The following is an 8,228-nucleotide window of genomic DNA, read 5'->3' as shown; positions in this document are numbered from 1 at the left end:
AAGGGGGCTTGGAGTTAGAAGAAAGGAACTGAGCAGTGAAAGCGAAGTAAGGGAGCTGGAGTGAAGGAGAAAAAGAGTGAAAGCTGGAGAGGACTGGAAGTGAACAGGTCCAAACAGCATACCTGGTGGCAAGAGGTGGCAAGGGCCCTTATTATATTAAAAGCAGACAGGTCTCCTATAACTTTGCATTTCTTATCTCTTACATTTATTTTTATAAATAAACCCTGCTTTGATTATTTAATTAAGAGGCTTCCTAATTGTATGCTTATCAATTTGGGAGCGGAGCAGTGTAGGGAAAATTTTAAACAGTCCATATTAAGTTAATAGCAGTCAGATAATCAGTCAAACATCCACAGATTAGGTACCACAACCAGATTAGACCCCAGCTAGTCAGTTAAAATATTTTTACATTTGAATGGCGACCATGAAGGGATTTACGGCCCAAATTATAATTTTTCTAAAGCTATAATTTTTCATATAAGTACAGTTATAAAAGTTTTAGATTCGTTATACTTAATTTTTTTACAGAATATTAGAACTGGAAAAGATCTTAGATATTATCTTGTCAAAGTTCTTCATTTTGTAGAAGAAAAAACCTGAAGCCACAAATGGGGAATTAACTTGCCCAGAGTCACACAGGATGTCAGTGTGAATCCTAGATCGACTACTTACTGTGCTCCTGGGCATATCATTGGCCTTCTCTGGGCTCATTTTCCTCATTTGTAAAATAAAATGATAGGTAGATGATCTCTTAAGTCCCTTCCCATATTAAATTCTATCATCCAATGAGATACATAGTACAGCTGTAGAAACAACAATGTAGAACATCTGATTACTGTTTCAGTATACTTTAATTATACAATATGCTGCCCAGAGTAGCCATTTAACTGAAATTCCAAATGTCATTTTTTAGAACAAATTTAAGGTTTCAATAATATTATGTTTATTTCCTTACAGCATCATAAAGTATTCATGAAGCAGAGGTAACCAAATGTGGTGAATCATAATTTAGGAAGAAAAATTCTGCCTGAAAACTAGGCACTAGAAATTATAGGAAACAGTGAGAAGTTTACTAAAGTTAAAATAATAGCAACTGGTTTCAAGCTGTGGTTGTGTCATGTATCAGCTTTATGTCTTTGAGAAATGCACTTGACAACCATGAAATTCGGTTCCTTCCTCTGTGAGTTGAAAAAAATTCTCTTTGCCACTATCCATCTTCTAATGATCAATCAATCAATATATCTACCTATCATCTGTCTATCTATTCCATAGAGATTATGTGAGTAAGAGCTATAGCTAGGAGATTTGACACATGGGACAAATTGAATATGGTCTCACTTGTCCATTTCCTTCCAAAAATATGGTATCTATTAATTGAACATATTTTTCGAGAAGCTGATTGATCAATAGCACTTACATTGTGCCAGATACTATGCTGTGTCTGTCTTATAATTATTATCTCATTTAGTCCTCACATCACCTTTTTTGACGCTGGCATGCCATGCTGGGCAGTACTTTGCCAGTGTCTCCCATTTCTCACAATTGATTCCAAAGTTCTTCAGAGAGACCTTGAGAGTGAAGAGGTATTAGGCTGCCAACCAAACTGAAGGTCTACTGAGTCATTGAGCTGATGTCATTCCTGTATGCTCATGAAACCTGGACAGTCTACCAGCAGCATTGCAAGAAAGCAAATCACTTCCATTTGAAGATTCTGAAAATCAGATGGAAAGATAAAGTACTGGATACTGAGGTTCTTTCTTAGGATTAACTGTCAAGTATTCAAACTGTACTACAAGGAAGAGTAATACAATTGAGAAATATATGAGGATCAATCTGAACTAATACTTTCCTGAGTCTAGGTCACTCTCTCCACTGAGCTACCTAGCAGAAGGGGCTGCTGGGTGACACAGTGGATGGACTGTTGGGCCTAAATTCAGGAAAACTCATCTTCCTGAGTTCAAAGCTAGCCTGAGATACTTACTAGCTGTGTGACCCTGGCAAGTCATTTAATCCTGTTTGCATCAGTTTCTTCATCTATAAAATGAGCTGGAGAAGGAAATGACAAACCACTCCAGTATCTCTACCCCCCCCAAAAAAACCCCTCCAAATGGGGTCATAAAGAGTTGGATACAAATGAAGATGACTGACCAAAAACAACCTAGCAGAAGAGTCAAATATAACACAGAAATACTGAATGATGGAAGGATGATGCTATCCTCAAAAAACATGGGAATTACAAGGAGAGAAGGATTCAAGGGAGGAAATAATAGTTTCTATTTTAGACATGTCAAATTTTATATGGCTATGAGACATTTGGGTGGGCATCAGGCAATTGAAATTACATATCTACAGTATAAGAGATCTTTATGAGAAAGTCCATGCAGGAAAAAGAATGGTAACATCTAAAAGAGAAATAATCCTAGATGAGTTTCATCAAACATATCCACTTGGGTATAGTATCCCCCCTTTTCCTGATTTCATTATTTTTTTCATGAGCATTTTTAATGGAAGGACTTGAGGATTTTGACTTTTCTTCCATCTGTACTGGATAAACCATTTTTTTTTAAAGTAGCTCAATTGATAGAAATGCCTTGAAAAAAGAACTGCTATACAAGGAAAAGAAACTTGGTAAAGATGTCCTGATTTCCTCCTTTCTCTGAGAGGAGGATAGAGGTTAATTATAGTACTTGGGCATCTTTAATTATTATTATGTTCAAAATCTGAACAAAGAATATATTTCATTCTTTAATTATTTAGATTGTGCTGGTAGAGGTGCATTTTTTCATTGACCTCCCTAATGTGCTACTCTTGAATTTGCTTGATGAACCAAATATCTATCCTACATTCATTCTAACCAGATTTTCACCATTTTTTCTTCTTATCAGTGAAAGGGAGATGATCCCTTTATATTTAGAACAAAAGTAGGAAATCTTTCCACAATGAAGGGAAACATAATGAGCTGTATTCCTGAGCTGCTATTAATGTCTTAGTTAATCCTCAGGCATAATTGAGGGGTAGTTTATGTGCATAGCACCTGAATGATGTTATCTTACTTATTAATCTACTGCAATTTTTATTTTACAATTGATGCTCATTCCTGCAACCATTCTTTGCTAACTTCAAAGCACTAATTTATAGGATGATAAAAGCTCAGATTTTGCTGTGTGACCTTGGGGAAATACTTTCCTATCCATGGGTCTCAGTTTCCTCATCTGTAAAAAATAATAGAGTAGAAAGCAAAATGGACTTTGAATGAGGAAACCTGTGTTATAATATATACTAGCCATGCTATAATTAACAAGTCACTAAACCCCTCTGAGACTAAATTCCATTTTACATTGTTGATATTGGAAAAGTGTGGTCGAACCTTATGTTTATGTAGTATAAAGTGCTACATAAGGTAGGCTATCATTAAAACCTGCAGTATCAAAAATTCTGTGATATTTTATCTAAATATTTATAAGTGATTAATGTGCATATTATATAGAATTTAGAATTTATATTCTTAGAGGCAATGTATCAGAGCTAATGGATGAAAAGCTGGCCTCAGATTCAGGAAGATCTAGGCTCTGACTCATGTTGGCTGTATTACATTGAGCCAATTATTTACCCTCTCACAAGAAAAATATGTAAGAGGTCATGTTGTAGAGCAGTGCCCAATCTGCCTGCATGTAATGAATTTCTTGATTTAGGATACCTGAAGGAAGTGAAATTACAGGTCTGGTCTAAAAAAAAAAAACATGTATTTTCATTTCATTTAAGATTGAAGAATCAGAATTCCAATCTAAGTTTTTGATAGTCTTTTCTCAGTTCTCATCTTTTTTTACTTCTAGATAACATTTGACACTATTGATCACCCTTTCTTCCTCAATATACTCTCCTTTTTGAGTTTTCTTGATTCTGCTTTCTTATGAATTTCCTTCCACCTATTTGACTACATTTCATTCACTTTTGCTAGCTAATCATCCATAGCTTGCTGCTTAACTTAATGGGTGTTCTCCCAAGGCTTTGTATTGAACTTTCTTTTCTTCTCTCCCTACCTTTCTCTCTTGGTTATGAAGGCAGTTCTCAAGAGTTTAATTATCATTCTATACATATCAAGTATAAATCTATAAACCTTGACCAAATGTCACTTATGAGCTTTAGTACCAGGATACTGGACATTTTGACTTGGATATCCTGTAAATACCTCAAGATAAACATGTCTAAGCCTGCCAAACCTGCTTGATTCCCACTCAGAGTCTTTGGAGACAGTATCCAAAGGGTATTCTTTTCTTTTTAAAAAATGAATGTTAAAAATTGTTTCTACATGTAATTGGAAAAAATAAAACATTATTAAAGAAATGAAGGAAGAAGGAAAGAAAAAAAGAAAGGAAGGAAGGAAAAGAGGAAAGAAAGTGAAAATAGTATTCTTAGGTCTGTATTCAGTTCTTCCTCTAAAGGTCAATGGAATTTTTCATCATGAGTCCTTTGGCATTGTTTCAGGTTATTGAATTGCTGAAAATAGCTAAGTCATTCACAGTTGTTCATTGTACAATATTGCAGTTCCTGTGTACAATGTTCTGTTTCTGCTCACTTCACACTGTATCAATTCATGTAAGTCTTTCCAGGTTTTTTCCTAAAATCATCTTGCTTGTCATTTCTTATAGCACAATAATATCCTATTACCATTATATACCACAACTCATTCAACCCAATTGATGGACATCCCTTCAATTTCCAATTCTTAGCCACCACAAAAAGAGGTGCTATTGATATATTTTTGTACCAATAGTTTCCTTTCCCTTTTTTATCTCTTTGGAATACAGACCTAACAGCGATATTGCTGGATCAAAGAGTATACACAGTTTGATAGTCCTTTGAGGATGGTTCCAAATTATTTTCCACAATGGTTGAATCAATTCACAACTCCACCAAAGATGCATTAGCAAGACATTATTTTCTAAAAGAGTTTGGGAGTTCTTGATCAGTTAAATTATACTGAACAGTTTAACAAACCCTATTTTCTTTCATACCAGCCTCAGATGCCCTAGAGATAATCTCTTAGAACATGCTACTTCTGCTTAGAAGTGGTCAATTTCTGGTTGTTTTGGGGTTGTTTTTTTTTTGGGGGGGGGAGGTTGAGTAGATATGCTTCTAAAGTTTGAACATAAGAAGGCCTCCTTGATAATTAGTAGATGTGATAAGTAGTGGGTTTTTAATCTGGATTCCGCAGGTAAGCATCCAGGGGCTTCATGAACTTGAATGGGAAAAAAATATTACATCTTATTTTTTATAACCTCTAAATAAATTGTCATATTTTTTCAATTATTTAAAAACAATATTTTGAGAGGGGTGTCATGAGGTTTACCAAATTATCAATGGTGTACATGATAAGAAAAATGTTAAGAACCTTTGGTTTTTGGTTTTGGTTTTTTGGGGGATTTTTTGTGGGGCAATGGGGGTTAAGTGACTTGCCCTGGGTCACACAGCTAGTAAGTGTCAAGTGTCTGAGGTCAGATTTGAACTCAGGTCCTCCTGAATCTAGGGCCAGTGCTTTATCCATTGTGCCACCTAGTTGCCCAAGAAGCTTTGTTCCTAAAGGATGAGGAGACAGAACTTTTTGAGAGTTATGGATCCAATTCAATGAAAACAAAGGTTGGGTTCACTAAAAGGAAGTAAATGAAAATAAAACAAATTCACAAAGTGCCACAATTTTAGAACCTAGGGGATTTGTTTGTTTGTTTGTTTGTTTTTTAATGAAATGAGTACATTCTGCCCCACTATAGCCCAACCAAAGCAAAATGTATTGGGAGTCTGGTGCACAAAGTGCGCCATTTGCTCACTGGCTAATACAATATACCAAGATGGAGAAATGTGTTCTCCACACCCCGACTATGCTAATATATTGTTAAATAGTAATAGTTAGGGGCAGCTAAGTGGCTAAACATATTCAAATCTGGAGGTGGAGGAAGAGAGGATAGCAAAGATTGGTGGGAGTGGTGGAAGGATTGAGGAAGTGGAGAAACTGGAGAAAAAAGGGAGGAGGAGGAGTCAACTACTATTTATTTAATGCTGATTTTATGCCAGGCACTGTGTTAAATGTTGAGGATACATAGACAGGGGGGAAAGCAGTCTCTTTTCTCAAGGAGTTCACAGTATTGGATCAAGTCAGTATAGTTTTGTGATTTTCTCTAGTTTTGTTCTGCTGCTTCTGGATGGAACTGAAAGCAGTGGACAGTGGGAGTAATCCAAGGCTGAGGCTTGGAAAAGAAAAATTAGCAATAAGATAAGAGGGCAAGGGACTGGAAAGAGGAGGAAAATATAGAGTTGAACTCATTCACCACAGGTTCAAGACGAAGAGAAGTTACAGCCAATGCAAGGGTGATGTTCTGGCAAAGAACTGAGAAGTGGAAGAATTGGAACTCAGAAAGAAAATGAAGAATAGTGTTTGGAGTTGTAATTCAAAGAGAATAGTACTATGAGACCAAGTTATGATCAGATAAGGGAATTCCAGGGGTGATGAACTTGCAAGTTGGGACTTTGTACTTGATGACCAAATCAAAGACATGACTATCTCTGTGTGTATCTTTAGTAGGATGGAGAAATGAATATGTTGAGGAACTAGGAGCTTGAGGTGTTTGAAGGAGCATCAATATGAATGCTGAAGTCCCCTAGTATGAGGGCAGGAGTTGGGGAGAAAAGACTATGAGGCAGACAGTGAACATATTGAGAAAAGAAGGAGAATGCTCTAGAAGTTGGCAGATAACAACTCCCAGAATCTTGTCTAGGTTGTAAATATGGATTGAATGGACCTCAAAGGAGGAGAGGTTATTGAATGATGGTGGGAGAGAGAGAGAGAGAGAGAGAGAGAGAGAGAGAGAGAGAGAGAGAGAGAGAGAGAGAGAGAGAGAGAGAGAGAGAGACTGGAAGTGGAAGTTGAAAGCAAGGTATATTTAGACTCCCTTACTAGAACCAGTGAGTTGTAGGAGCCTGAGTCAAAGTGCAGCCAGTGTTGGAAGGAGTAGTCAGGGAAACTGTGCCATTAGGAGGGAACCGGGTCCGGTGAGTGCAAGGAGATGAAAGGAGTGAAAGAGAAAAAAGATTAAGATGAAAGTGGGTAAAAATGGATTATATAACTGAGATGAAAGGGAAATTTCTGGACAGTAACCTTGTTCTCTCTGAACTGCATCCTTCATAAGGCTGTATTCCCAACCTGCGGCAGACAAGAGACTTTGAAAAGCACTAGGAGAATTCTTGTGAAAGATTCAGTGCAGTAATGGAGAAGTACAGCAATTAGATGAGAAGAAAATGATAGCTCTGATAGAGAAGTCTCTGAATCTAGATATTGCTCTTTAACTCTCACATTTTGGCTATATCATTTTTTTGGTATCATTTGAATGTGAAGCTTCATGAGATCAGGCATCATATCTTATTTCTATTTACCTATGACAATATTTCACACCTAATAGACAAGGCAAGAAATAATTCTCAAATGAACAAATGAGGAAAAAACCAAGTTAGAAGGTGAGGGAAACAGAGATGTGCTTCCCCCCCCCCCACTTGGTGGTTCTGTTTGCCATACCCTCTTTTAACTTCTAAAAAGCAATCCTGCTTTTGTTGTTTGTAATCTCTTTTATTCCCCTTTCCTGTTCTATTGGTTTAAAAAAAACCACCACCTCTTTTCTTGTTCTTCCTTTCTTCTTTCACAAGTCTCTCAGCTTGGATAGAGACAGGACTAGACTTTAACACTTTAAAAATCTTTTATGTAAAGTAAAAAACAATAGAGAAATCTTTCTTTGTGACCCTCGACCTTAGAGGGAAGAACATTGGTAATTAGGGATACTCCTTCAAGAAGAAAGAGGCAATCAAATTTCAAGACAGTATTATATAAACTAATGTTAGAATTAAGATTTTATCCTATGTGAAAATATTAAGTTAATAAATTGATATTTTGCCAACTATATTTATGTATGTGTGTATATATATATATAGAGAGATTGAGATAAATAGATAATAGAGATAGATATAGATATACACATTGTAGGCACTTAGTGTTTATTGACTGTCACTGCTAATTTGGTAGACTGCTAATGTGTTAATATGCTAAAGCAGCTACCACTTCTAATGTGGTAGACAAATCAGACAAGGAAAGATGAGAGAGAGATAGACCAGATGGAAGAAGAAAAGTTCATTTATTCTACTTTTTACTCCAATCCTATTAAAATTATTTTTATATTTTCCTTTTT

This window comes from Dromiciops gliroides, chromosome 5 (assembly GCF_019393635.1).
Source record: "Dromiciops gliroides isolate mDroGli1 chromosome 5, mDroGli1.pri, whole genome shotgun sequence".
NCBI lineage: Eukaryota > Metazoa > Chordata > Mammalia > Microbiotheria > Microbiotheriidae > Dromiciops > Dromiciops gliroides.
Note: the sequence above shows the minus strand (reverse complement) of the source record.